This window comes from Callithrix jacchus, chromosome 8 (assembly GCF_049354715.1).
Source record: "Callithrix jacchus isolate 240 chromosome 8, calJac240_pri, whole genome shotgun sequence".
Lineage (NCBI taxonomy): Eukaryota > Metazoa > Chordata > Mammalia > Primates > Cebidae > Callithrix > Callithrix jacchus.
The window spans coordinates 23539157-23553188 of record NC_133509.1 but is presented as its reverse complement, the minus strand read 5'-3'; the positions used below and the strand labels follow the sequence as shown (position 1 = coordinate 23553188).

The 14032-nt window shown below is 37.6% G+C and overlaps 1 protein-coding gene across 2 annotated transcripts in view; it reads left to right on the top strand.

The window, feature by feature from the left end:
• Positions 1-14032, top strand: part of HMG20A (high mobility group 20A) — an 82187-nt gene that overhangs the window by 35445 nt on the left and 32710 nt on the right. The window lies entirely within an intron of this gene.

The following is a 14032-nucleotide window of genomic DNA, read 5'->3' as shown; positions in this document are numbered from 1 at the left end:
CTTTTAAATATTCTAATGTTACTAAACACCTAGGGCCAAATTAAATATTTGGAGAGCTTCCAGTAAGAATAAATGCCTCCAGAGAAGCTTCTGTGAAAACATATTGTAATGATGAGCTTAAGAGTACCAGTAACCTGTTCTTTTTCACATCAGGCAATTTTAGAGTCAAATTTCTGAAGGCACAGATATGCCAATGGAATTAGAGATGAATCAAGCACATTACATTTTAGGTTTATCTTAAGGTATATTGGCAAGAAGGAAAACAACAGTTGATCAAAAGCTTGTTACTTTTCCTGCCACTGACCTAAGAATGTACATATAACAAACTCAGATGTATTATAATTTTCAGAGTTAAATCTCTTAAGGAAATGCCGAGATCATTTTCATGATCTGTTTTCCCATAATTAAACGGTGTTCTTGTTTGATAATTTCAGTGTATTTTCATGTAACTTATCTGGAAAGTTAACAGGATATAAATTGAGTTAGAACTTCTCAATCTATTGCTATGGAGTGGAGATATTCAGTAAGAAAGTCACAACACAGTTTTCCCCTCAGTATCAAAATATGTCAGTTATCTGTCAGGAAGATGAACTGAATCTGTGCTGTATGTTATTACACTAATGGGGACATACTGTTTTGAGGCTACATGATCCTCGTCCTGGCCTCATACAACTTAAAACATTAATTATTGTGTTAAAATAAATACTGCTTTATAAAGCTGAATGCAGAATTTAAGGGAATTTTTAATACAAAGCATGAGGTTTATAAATTGTGCTCTTACTCTTCCTGCTAGACATGTTTACTCTTCTCTGCCCTATAGTGCTAATTATGATGAGAGAGAAAAGGAATATATCTTTAACAATTATCTGTAAGGCATCTTTCAGCAGTAAGCTAGAAACTCTTCTAATGGTGTTTTTCTGGAAAGGGGAGTATGGAGAGTCTGGCCAAAGGGAATTTTAGCTCTATGTGTAGCCATATTTTTTTTCACTTTTTTTTTCTTTTGAGACAGTCTCTGCCCAGGCTGGAGTGCAGTGGTGCGTTTCTGTTCACTGCAACCTCCACCTCCTAGGTTCAAAAGATTGTCCTTCCTCAGCCTCCTGGAGTAGCTGGGATTACAGGCACCCACCACCATGCCCAGCTAATTTTTGTATTTTTGGTAGAGACGGGGTTTCACCATGTTGACCAGGCTGGTCTTGAACTTCTGACCTCATGATCCACCCGACACTGCCTCCCAAAGTGCTGAGATTATAGGTGTGAGCCGCTGTGCCCAGCCTCATATTTTTTTTAAAAATAGAAACTGCAAGTATTGCTTGTGAAGTTAAAATTTAATTTTAAAACATCTGTGATCCTTGATGGCACTTTTCCTCTTTATTTAAAGTAACATAACCACACTGCTGAAGATTGAAGGTTGAGGAGTTCAAACAAAGATTGGAAAGTAATTATTCATAATTTCACCACCCTTAAATAACTACTCTGTCTCAAAAAAAAAAAAAGTTCAGAGTCTTGCTGTGTCACCGAGGCTGGAGTGCATTGGAGCAATCTCAGTTCACTGCAACCTCTGCCTCCCAGATTCAAGCAATTCTCCCGCCTCAGCCTCCAGCGTAGTTGGGATTACAGGTGCCCACCATCACGCCCAGATACTTTTTGTATTTTTAGTAGAGACAGTTTCACCATGTTGGCCAGGCTGGTCTTGAACTCTTAACCTCAAGTGGTCTGCCCATTTTAGCCTCCAAACACTTTTAACATTTTGATGTGTTCCCTTCCAATCCTTTTTCTTTTGTATCTATTATTAAGACAGGGTCTCACTCTGTCACCCAAACTGGAGTGCAGTGGCATGATCTCAGCTCACTGCAACCTTCACCTCCTAGGTTCAAGCCATTCTCCTGCCTCAGCCTCCAGAATACCTGGGATTACAGGCACCCACCACCATGCCTGGCTGATTTTTATATTTTTAGTAGAGACAGGGTTTCACCATGTTGGCCAGGCTCGTCTTGAACTCCTGACCTCAAGTGATTCACCCATCTTAGCCTCCCAATACTTTGAACATTTTGATGTATTTCCTTCCATTAATTATTATCTTATGTATTAATTATTATTATTATCATTATTATTAAGACAGGGTCTCACTCTGTTACCCAGGCTGGAGTGCAGTGGCACAATCATGGTTCACTGCAGCCTTGACTTCCTGGGCTCCATCAATCCTCCCACTTCAGCCCAGCCTCCCAATTAGCTGGAACCACAGGCGCGTGCCACCATGCCCATCTAATTTTTGTATACTTGGTAGGAACAGGGTTTCGCCATGTTGCCCATGCTGGTCTCAAATTCCTGCAATCAAGCAATTCACCTTCCTCGGCCTCCCAAAGTGTTGGGATTACAAGTGTGAGCCACCATGGCCAGCCTGTATTTATTCTTTTAATATACTTACAATCTATATGCTTTCTCATATTTCATTGATAACTTTGTAATATAATTTTTAAAATAGCTTTCACATTCTTTTATTGTTTGCAAAGCTTGTAAAGAAATATTTGATCCTCACAGTATCCTTTTGAGGTAAACTAAGTTTTAACCCCATTTTGCATTCGGATATTGAAGCAGATGCTCATATAATGCCTCTACTTGGTACCATAGGAGATTTCTGTTGGTGACAGAAGTACTTGCTAACACAACTCAGTGCTTTTAATGTTGAAAGAACAAAACAAATCATTCTTATTCTCTGGACTTACTCCCTTCCTTCCTGGGCTAAGTGGACCTTTGAACAGCAGCAGGCAATGCTGAAAATGTAGATTTTATCAGATTTTAGTAAGTGTACTAAACACCAAGAAGCTTGAAGTGATATAATGAAAGTTAAGCTAATGTTGTTTTAAACTTGTTTTTTCTGTTTTATTTCACCTTGAAAAAAAAAAAAGAAACAGTAGCTTTTAAACAAAAAAGATTAAATCTAACCACTTGTTCTGAATTACAATAGTAGGGTGAGAGCTGAGGCTCTGTGTATGAAAGTTGAAGCCTTATCATATAAAGTAGGTTATCAGAGGAGAAATGTTCCTAGGAAACTGGTCTTATAGACCTTAAATATGTCAGATTTGAATTCTGTGGCTATTTGTAACTTTCTGAAGTCCTGAGCATTGTCATTAGGTTTCAAAGGCAAAATAATTCTGAGTTTTTAAATTTTTTTCAGTTTAAACTAAAACATGTTATAATTGTGCCTATTCATCTTGTAAGGAAAACTCTATAAATTTCATCTTACTGTTCAAAGTAGTAAAGACCACTAACTGCTTTGCCTTCCTGTAACTAAAGTTTTTCTGTTTTCAGCTTTTGGCTGAGGAAACTCCTCTGCTATCCTATGTCCTCTGTTTTTCTTTTAGGAAATCTTAGGAAGAAAATTTAATTTCTAAGTCAGTTGATTAAAATGAGAAACACTTTGATGGGATTTATTTCCATTTATTATAGTTTTTATGAATATTCTTCAATTTTCCTTCTCAAACATGTCATCTCTTACTTGCTGTCTTCATTGGCTTTTGAGAGGATAAACAATTTAGGATTTATTGCCTGTAAAAGAAAGAAACATTCTTTCTGCCTCCTCTCTTCAGTGTTGTCTCACAGCTGCAGGTTTGAGCTGAAGAGCTGTGTAAAATGTAAGAAAATAAAGGAGCAGTGTTCCTTGAACCAGTAAGGATCCTTTCCCTGGAATTGTTAACTATGAATTTTATGTTTGGGTCCAGATACTAGGGACTCTTGCTTCTGCCTTCTCATATAGTAGTTCCCCTTTATCCATGAGGTTATGTCCTAAGCCCCGCAGCAGGATGCCTGAAACTGTGCATAATAACAAACACTGTATATAGCACACATGAATTTCTTTTTCTTTCTTCACAATTTCAGATAGATTTGTCTTTACTGTAATCTTAGCAACTTTAGTATATTTGTTTTTCTTTTTTTCCTTAAGTTGGGAACTTTTACCTTTTCACTTAAAGAAGCACTTTACAGCTTCTCTTTGCCATATCCAAATTGGTAGCCTCACTGCTCCTCTGCTTTGGAGACATTGTGAAGTAAAATAACACCAGCCCTGTGATACTGCGACATTCAATCTGATAACCTAGAAGGCTGCTAAGTGACTAACGGGCAGGTAGTGTATACAGCATGGATACGCTGGACAAGGGGAGGGTTCACATCCTGAGTGGGATGGAGCAGGACAACATGAGATTTCATCACACTACTTAGAACATTGTACAACTAAAAACTTGTGAATTGTTTTTCTGAAAGTTACCACTTCATATTTTCAGATTGCAGTTGACCATGAGTTAACATACCTGGCAAAGCAAAACCACAGATAAGAGAGGACTGCTGTCTACAATGGGTACATTGCTTTTTGCAGACTCCAGCCTTGAATTATCTTGCTTTAGATTTACCTACCTCGGTATAGATTTCCAAACATTTAAGGACCCAGAGCTGTGTGGTCCTTCTCAGGTGTTTTCTCAGCTGGTGTTTTCTGTTTCCTTCAGCTCTCCAGTGCATCTGTTAGTTTTTTAGGATAATTAAGTTACCTTAGCCAGTTACCCCATCCATTCAATTCATCTTTCTCTGTTTTTCTTGTATATTTAAATAAATACCATTACACACGTCAGCCATTACCCTCTTTCCACATACTTTTTAACTGTTTGCTCCTCTGTCCCCTACTAGGTTATGAACTGTAAAATAATAAGGGTTGTTGGGTTTTTTTCAAATCTAATTTACCTCTGTATCTTTGATGCCTAACATAGTGACATATGATAAACTGTGAAAAACATTGATTTTCGGCTTTAAAAAAAACTCATGTCTTCTCTTGAGAAACACATACATTCCCTTTTCTGGTATACCCTGCATGTGAAGCATCAAGATGTGAGTAAAAAGTATGCATATGTATCTTTACCAAACAAGAACATTAACTTTTTGAACTTAAAACAAGCTTGGTTTTGTTTTTTGTTTTCTTCCTCCAAATACAAAATTGACTCATTGGAAACGCCTTTTCATATATCACATGGCCTCCTGGGGCAGTAAAGCTTTACTGGCAGTCCCATCCCAGCTTATATACACCCACCTTTTTACTGTTTCATACTACACCCATGTCCCAGGAAACTGGGGAAGTACTATACACTAATGAAATAATTCCAGGTTTTATTGGATTACTTTAACTCTTAGTTCAGGCACTGGCCCAGAATTTGTCTTACTTGGGCAATCACCTCCTTGTTTGCTAATAGTAAAAGCAGTGCTGAGATTTCCTGCATAGTAAGGGCAACTTGGGACCAACAGGCACCATAAAAAAGCCAATGAGGTGGACTGAGACCTCAAAAGGCAACACCCTGGCTGTGAAATGACAAATTCTGCTTTGGAAGAGGAAGTGTTTTTTTATTTTCCCTGCTTTATCACCATGCTTTACAAAAAACTGATATACTATTTCTAGCTGTTTCGGTTTTGTGGAGTTTTTTTTCTTCACAACACATTTTGTGTCCTAATAGTGATAATTTTCCATTAAGCTTTCATTGAGAGGGCAAAAAGCATACACAGTGATCAAACTGTCTAGAAAGAAATCTGAACTGTGCCAGTTTCTTTTGACGATCTAGTACTTGAGTGATTTTTTTTTTTTTTTTTGCATTTTAGGTTTTGGGGTACATGTGAAGAACATGCAAGATTGTTACATAGGTACACATATGGCAGTGTGATGTGCTGCCTTCCTCCCCGTCACCTATATCTGGCATTTCTCCCCATGCTATTTCTCCCCAACTCCCCACCTCCCGCTGTCCCTCCCCTTTTTCCCCCTGACAGACCCCAGTGTGTGGTGCTCCCCTCCCTGTGTCCGTGTGTTCTCATTGTTCAACACCTGCCTATGAGTGAGAACATGCGGTGTTTGATTTTCTGTTCTTGCGTCAGTTTGCTGAGAATGATGGTTTCCAGGTTTATCCATATCCCTACAAAGGACACGAACTCATCGTTTTTGATGGCTGCATAGTATTCCATGGTGTATATGTGCCACATTTTCCCTGTCCAGTCTATCATCGATGGGCATTTGGATTGGTTCCAGGTCTTTGTTATTGTAAACAGTGCTGCAGTGAACATTCGTGTGCATGTGTCCTTACAGTAGAACGATTTATAGTCCGTTGGATATATACCCAGTAATGGGATTGCTGGGTCAAATGGAATTTCTATGTCTAGGTCCTTGAGGAATCGCCACACTGTCTTCCACAATGGTTAAACCAATTTACACTCCCACCAACAGTGTAAAAGTGTTCCTATTTCTCCACATCCTCTCCAGCATCTGTTGTCTCCAGATTTTTTAATGATCACCATTCTAACTGGCGTGAGGTGGTATCTCAATGTAGTTTTGATTTGCATTTCTCTAGTGACTAGTGATGATGAGTATTTTGTCATATGTTTGTTGGCCTCATGTATGTCTTCTTTTGTAAAGTGTCTGTTCAATTTTAAGCAAAAAAAAAAAAGCAGGAGGCATCACACTACTTGAGTGATTTTGAAGAAAATATCTGATTTTAGTTTCTAAAATTTTTACTTCAAAAAAATCATATACCATCACATACGGAATTCAGAGAAAAAAATCATATTCAGGCCAAAGATAGAAGATCAATTTTTGTTTCTGACTCTGGCCTCTTTTTCCCACTTTTTATTTTCCAAGAACCGTGTCTCCACAAGGAAGATAACAGACTGTAAATTTCTGTAAAGCAGAGCTACACATCACTTGACACCAAACACAATCTTGGTCACATAATGAAAGTGATCAACAAACATTGGTTGAAATATAAAATCTGTAGGCATTTGCATTACACGGAGGCTGGATTATTTCTTTTGTGGCCAAAAAACCCATGATATTTAGCTTCAGAAAATTTGCAAATAGTATATTGTTAGTACAACTTACTGTTTTTTATTAAACTGATTATAAGACTATGGTTAAAGTATATGCAGGCCACAGTTTGTAGATTGTAGTCCTGATGTTTTTTTCCAGTTATTTTGAACTTAGAAATTAGCTTTACCTTCAAAATATATCAAGAATCTGACCACTTCTCACCATCTCCATTACTATCATTCTGATCTAATTCTTTCAGCTGTTTTGTTGCAGTTGCTTCCCAAGTGATTTTCTTACTTCCCCCTTTTCCCTCTCCGACTTCATTCAGTCTGTTCTCAAAGTAGCAGCCAGAATGATCCTATAAACATGTAAGATTTTATGCCTTATGTGCTCAAAACCTTCCAGTAGCCCCAGTTAGCTTTCAGACCTCATCTCCTTTTGCTACTAGTTCAGTCCAGCCACATTTGCCACCTCCTTAGTCACACCAGTTGAACTCCTTTGCACTAGCTGTTTCTTCTGCTAGGGCCAGTCTTTCCCCACCTGCAGGCATAGTTCTGTCTTTCATGCTTCAGGTCTTTCCCCAAAGAGTATCTCAGTGAAGCCTTTCATGGCCTTTGTATATAAAATTGCAGACACCTGCTTACCTTGAACTGTTCCTAACCTCTTTTCCTCTTGATACTTCTTACTGTGTATCATTTTACTTATTTTATCTTGTTGTTTGTCTGTTCAGTACACTGTGAGCTCTATGAGGACAAGGATCTTGGCCTATTTTGATGGCTACTGTATTCCCAATGCATAGAAAATGCCTAGGATGGTAGATAATATTTGTTGAATGGATAGTTTTGTTCCTGTAGTATCCTACCAACATTTTTAATATCAATTTTAGGTCTAGAGTGCCATATTTTCTGTCCGCCACCTTCCCCCCGCCACCCAGTGCCCAGCCAAACACACCCCTCCTTATGCCTTTCTCTTGAAGCAGCCTAGGCCTATGTTTAGACCCTAATAGGGTTCTTACCCAAACCCTCCCTCAAAACCTAAGTACTTAATTACTCCCAATTACCTCTTCTCTCTCCTTATCTTTTCCCTCTCATCTCCTGTGTTAAAACCTATGGTGAAAGAGTTAACTGAATTTCACTTAACTGAACCCCAGCTAACTGCCTGGCAAGATTAGCCAGTGTTCTCATTCCTGCTGTAAAACATATTGATTAATATCCACAGCCTACTGATTGCTTTTAGCTAAACATTCACAGCTGGTAGGCTACTCTCTAGTAAGCTTCTTTTCTTTTCTCCAGTTAAATTGTATGCATATCAAAATCAGTTGTGTTTATTCCCGAACCTCTTTATACCAGTTCTCTGGCATAATAAATTATATAATTATAATATTCTAAATATATAGTATGGTAATTTTTAAATGAATGAATGTTATAGTTTAGAGCACTTTTAGATTCACAACAAAAATGAGCAACAAGTACAGAGACTTCCCATATATTCCCTGTCTCCCCCAAACACACAGCCTCCCCAACTATCAATATCACCAGCACCAGAATGCTACATTTGTCACAATCAGTGAACCTATATTGACACTTCATCACCAGGGTTTACACAGTGTCCATCACTCTTGGTGTTGGACAGTCTGAGTTTTGACAGATTTATAGTGACATGTATCCACCATTGTGTCATGTAGAACGTTTCACTGCCCTGAAAATCCATGTTCCCACCTATTTATCCTACTCCCCTGGCAACCACTGATCTTTTTACTGTCCCCATAGTTTTGCCTTATCCAGGAAGTCAAATCATCATTAATATAGTGAAATATCATTAATACAGTGAAAAAATAATGTGTTCAGGATAAGCAGCACAGTAGCATCACCAGTGCACTTGTGCCAGTTGTTAACCAACAACAAACAATGGCAAGTTGAATAAGCTGAGTATCAAGTGCCAGTGTTTTGATTGTGACCCATTATGTGAAGTCCCATGTGGAATTTTTGTATTTTATATTTTCATACTGTGAAGGAGAGTTCTTGTTCCACATCCTTGTCAGCATTTGGTGGTATCAGTGTTTGGGATTTAGGGCATTCCAATAGGTGTGTAGTGATAGCTCATCATTGTTTTAATTTCCTCTTGGGTCATCAAGTGGAAACTCAGGGAAGTTCAGATTTTGGAGCATTTTGAATTTGATTTTCAGATTAGGGATGCTCAATTTCAAGAGCCCTTTCATATTGACTTCTTTCACTTAGTGGTATGAACTAAGTTTCCTCCATGTCTTTTCATGGCTTCATAACTCATTTTTTTTTAGCACTGAATAATATTCTATTATCTGAATGTATCACAGTTTAGCCACTCACCTACTGAAGGACATCTTGGTTATGCCCAAGTTTTGCCAATCATGAATAAAGCTGCTGTGAACATCTGTGTACAGGGATTTTTGTGGACGTAAGTTTTCCATTCATTTGGGTAAATACTAAACTGAGAAGTGCAGTTGCTGCATTGTATGGCAAGAGTATGTTTAATTTTGTAAGAAACTGCCAAACTATCTTTTGAAATGTCTGTACTGTTTTGTATTCCCACACAATGAAGGAGAGTTCCTGTTGCTGCACATCCTTGTCAGCATTTAGTCATGTCAGTGTTTGAGATTTTGGCCATGCTAATAGGTGTGTAGTGGTAGCTCATTATTGTTTTAATTTGCAGTTATATTTGGCCTTATGTATCTATCCTTGGGTTATGCATCCACAGATTCAGTCAGTTCAGGGTGGAAACATAGTATTCAGGAGCCACAGAACCTGTGGGTACAGGGCTGACTTTTTGTAGTCATGGGTTCTGCAGGGCCAGTTGTGGAACTTGAGCATCTACAAATTTTGGTATACACAGGAGACCTGGAATTAATCCCACATGGATATTAAGAGACAACTATACCTAATGACATATGATGTTTAACATCTTTTCATATGCCTAAGTACTATCTGTACATCTTCCCTTTTTTTGTGACAGTATCTCACTCTGTCACCCAGGCTAAAGTGCAGTAGCACAATCATGGCTCGCTGCAGCATCAGCCTCCCAACCTCCTAGGCTTAAGTGATCCTCTCACCTCAGTCTCCCAGTAGCTGGGACTACAGATGCATGCCACCATGCCTGGCTAATTTTTCTATTTTTTTGTAGGGGTGGAATTTTGCCATGTTGCCCAGGCTGGTCTCAAGCTCTTGGGCACTGCCTGAACCCTAGGCTCCCTCACTTCCACCTCCCAAAGTGTTGGAACTACAGGCATGAGCCACCACACCCAGCCCAACTATCTGTATATTTTCTTTGATGAAGTCTGTTCAGGTCTTTGGCCCATTATTTGGGTTATTCATTTTTTTGTCTAGTTTTAAGCATACTTTGTACATTTTGGATAACAATTCTTTATCAGATATGTCTTTTGCAAATATTTTCTCTCAGTATGTGGCTTTTCATTTTTTGATGTTATCTTTCTCACAGCAACATTTTTAAAATTTTAATGAAGTCTAATTGATCAATGATTTCTTTCATGGATTGTTCCTTTGTTGTCATATCTAAAATAACTGACATGTCCAGGGTCGTCTAAGTTATCTCCTATATTATTATGTTATCATCTAGGATTTTATAGTTTTGTGGTTAACATTTAGATCTGTGATACATTTTTAGTTAATTTCTGTGAAGGGGGTAAGGTCTGTGTCTAAATTTTTTTTTTTGTAGATAGATATCCAGTTGTTCCAGCACCATTTGTTGAAAAGACCATCTTTGCTCAATTGTATTGCCTTTGTATTTGCTCCTTTCTCAAAGATCAGTTGCCTGTTTATATGTGGGTCTACTTCTGGGCTCTCTGTTCTGTTCTATTAATCTATTTACATATTCTTTCACTGACACTACATTGTCTCAATTTGGTTGAGTAGCTTCACGGCAAGTCAAGTGGTGTCAGTCCTCCAGCTTTGCTCTTCTTCAATATCAAATTGACTGTGCTGAGTCTTATGTTGCTCCATATAAACTTTAGCATCTGTTTATCAGTAGCCACAAAATAACTTGCTGGGATTTTGATTGGTATTGCACTGAATTGGTATTGCCTAGAACTGATAGATTAAACTCATGAGAACTGACATCTTGACAATATTGAGTCTTCCTATCCATCAGCATGGAATACCTCCACTTACTTAGTTCTTTGATCTTTTTCAACAGAGTTTTGTAGTTTTCCTCATAGAGATCTTACATATATTTTGTTAGTTTATATATAACTAAGTATTTCATTTTGGGGAGTGCTAATGGTAATATGTTTTTAATTTCAAATTTCACTTGTTCATTGCTGGTATATAGGAAAGCAGTTGATGTTTGTACATCAAACTTTTATCCTGCAACCTTGCTCTAATTGCTTATTAGTTCTAGAAAGTTTTTTCTTTTTCTTTTTTTTTTTTTTTTTTGCCAGTTCTTTCCAATTTTCTCCATACACACTCATGTAATTTGCAAGCAAAGAGAGTTTTATTTCTTCCTTTCCAATCTGTATACTTATTATTCTTTCCTTTTTTTTTTTTTTTTTTTTTTTGAGACAGAGTTTTTGCTCTTGTTACCCAGGCTGGAGTGCAGTGGCATTATCTCAGCTCACTGCAACCTCTACCTCCCTGGTTCAAGCGATTCTTCTGTCTCAGCCTCCCGAGTAGCTGGGATTACAGGCACCCACCACCACGCCTGGCTAATTTTTTGTATTTTTAGTAGAGACAAAGTTTCATCATGTTGGTCAGGCTGTTCTCGATCTCTTGACCTCAGAGGTGATCTGCCCACCTCGGCCCCCGAAAGTGCAGAGATTATGGTGTGAGCCACCATGCCCAGCCTTTTATTTCCTTTTCATATCTTACTGGATTAGCTAGTACTTCCAGTACAATGTTGAAAAGCAGTGGTAAGAGGGGACATCCTTGCCTTGTTCCTGATCTTAATAGGAAAGCTTTTAATTTCTTGCCATTAAGTATGATGTTAGCTAGAGGTTTTTTGTAGAGATTCTTCATCAAAATGAGAAAGTTCCCTTTTCCTACTGTGCTCATTTGTTTTTGTTTTGTTTTGTTTTGTTTTTTTATGAATGGGTATTGATTTTTGTCAAATGCTTTTTCTGCATCTGTTGATGTGGTCATGTGACTTTTTAGCCAAATGATATGATGGATTATCATAATTGAATTGTAAAATATTATAGGAAAAAGACTCCTAGAAAGATCCTGTACTCAAGTTGCTTTTTAAGTTCTTGTTATATTCAAAAGAATCTGACACTAGAAATTATAGGCCGAACATTCTGGATATGGAAAATGCAACATTATAGGACTCCAGTTAGTGGATGTATACGCAAAGGAAAGGCTTTGGACCTACATAAAAAGATTGATGAATGGAAAAATATTAATAATATTTTAAATTAAAATATTTAAAGTAAGTGCTTTTTTTTTTCTGAGTCTTCCAGACTTTTCCAGTTAATCAGCAGCTAATTGTGTTGGCTGAGTGAACTTCTTTACTTCCTTCTATCCAGCTGGATCTCTGATATTGGCAAGTCTATTTGGTTGAACTTCTGGATTTTTGCTTTCAAAGAGATTGCTAGTAAGGCAGTAGAATCGCTCTCTAGTTGATGAAATTTTTAGGCAGTATAAAGAAGTGAAAAGAAAACTTTGACTAAAAGCAAAAACAGTTGTGGGGAAAGGTTCTGGAGACTCACTGAGAAGACTTGCCTTACCGAAGAGTCTTTCACAAAAGTCTCTTCCTTCTCTTTCTGCTTAGAGTGTTCTGTCCCCATCCATTCCTTTTTGCTTGACCTACTACTACTCCTATTCTTAGAAGACATCCCAGTCTTATATGTGTATAAAACAACACAGGTAATGTAAATGAGTGAAGTGAGCAGAGTGGAGACTGTGTGAGAGGTAGCTGTTACCCAGTACCAGCCAAATGTTGCCCTTGTTGGATATAGGCTAGTTAGGGCAGATTTTGTAAATAAAGGAATTCGAAGATACTGATTTGTCTTATAACTGCCTCTTTTTATATATTGGCAACTTACTCAAATATTTTAAAAATACATTGCAGACCCCCAAAAAATCTGTATGTTGAATTTGGCCTGTGGGCTTCCAGTTTATAGACTCTACTTTGTAAAGCACTTTCAGGAAGCTTTTTCCTATCGTAGTATTTGTGTACATTCGTATTGCACTTAGCATGGTTTTTAATGATTATTTCCCATCTACTGAAAGTGAATTATACCTTGAGGGCAGGATTCATGTAGACAACATACTACTAATATTTAAATCTCTGGCCCTAGTATAGTGCCTAGTATTTGGTTAATTTCAATCAGCGTTTGGGTAAATGAACAAGCAGGCACATTTGTTAGTTTTCCCTTTTTTACTGGGTAAGAGATTGAAGTCACTTGAGTAAATACTCATCAAAGTTGATGTTAAAGATTCAATACTTAGACATGAATATCTAACATAAATGGAAAGTTGAAAATTCTAATACAGAATATATATCAATCAGCCATATTCACTAAAGTTGACATGAACACTGACTCCATTGTTTTGAAGATACTCTCACTCCTTACAAATAATAAAAGAAAATGCATATATGAGGAAACGTTTAGAGAATGTACTGAGTGTTCCCCAGTTTCAGAATTAATTCATTTAAAATATAAGACATAATCTGCAAAAGTACCTGCTTGAGCTGCAAATAAATACGAATTGAACAAGGAGCCTCCCTCAGATGGGAGGTGAAGTGTGGCTTTCAGCTAAGTCTGGCCATATAGTAGTATGATAAAGCTGTGAGATACGTAATTGTCTTTGCTCATCAAATGTATATTTAACAAATGCCCATGATATGCACAAACCCAGGCTGGGGGAAATTTAAAGGTAAATAAGGCACTGTTCATAACCTAACAAAACATATAACTAAGGGCTAGAAAAGGCAAGTGTAGTACAGTGAGTCAAGTATTCTGATGGGCATTTAGTACAGAATGCTCTGATAGCATACAAGGGGCATCTACTACATTCTTGATTGATCCAATAACACATGCTGAAAGAAGACACATCTATGGTGAGATACAAAGGTTAAGAAAGTATAATTGGCTGGACAAGAGAGACCTGGGGTACTAGGAAGTATTCCAATGAAAGACAACAAATAGCAGTTGCAGAGATGTAAAGGTCAGAGAATATGTGCATTTTCTCAGAATGAATCAAAGACGTTAATGTAAGA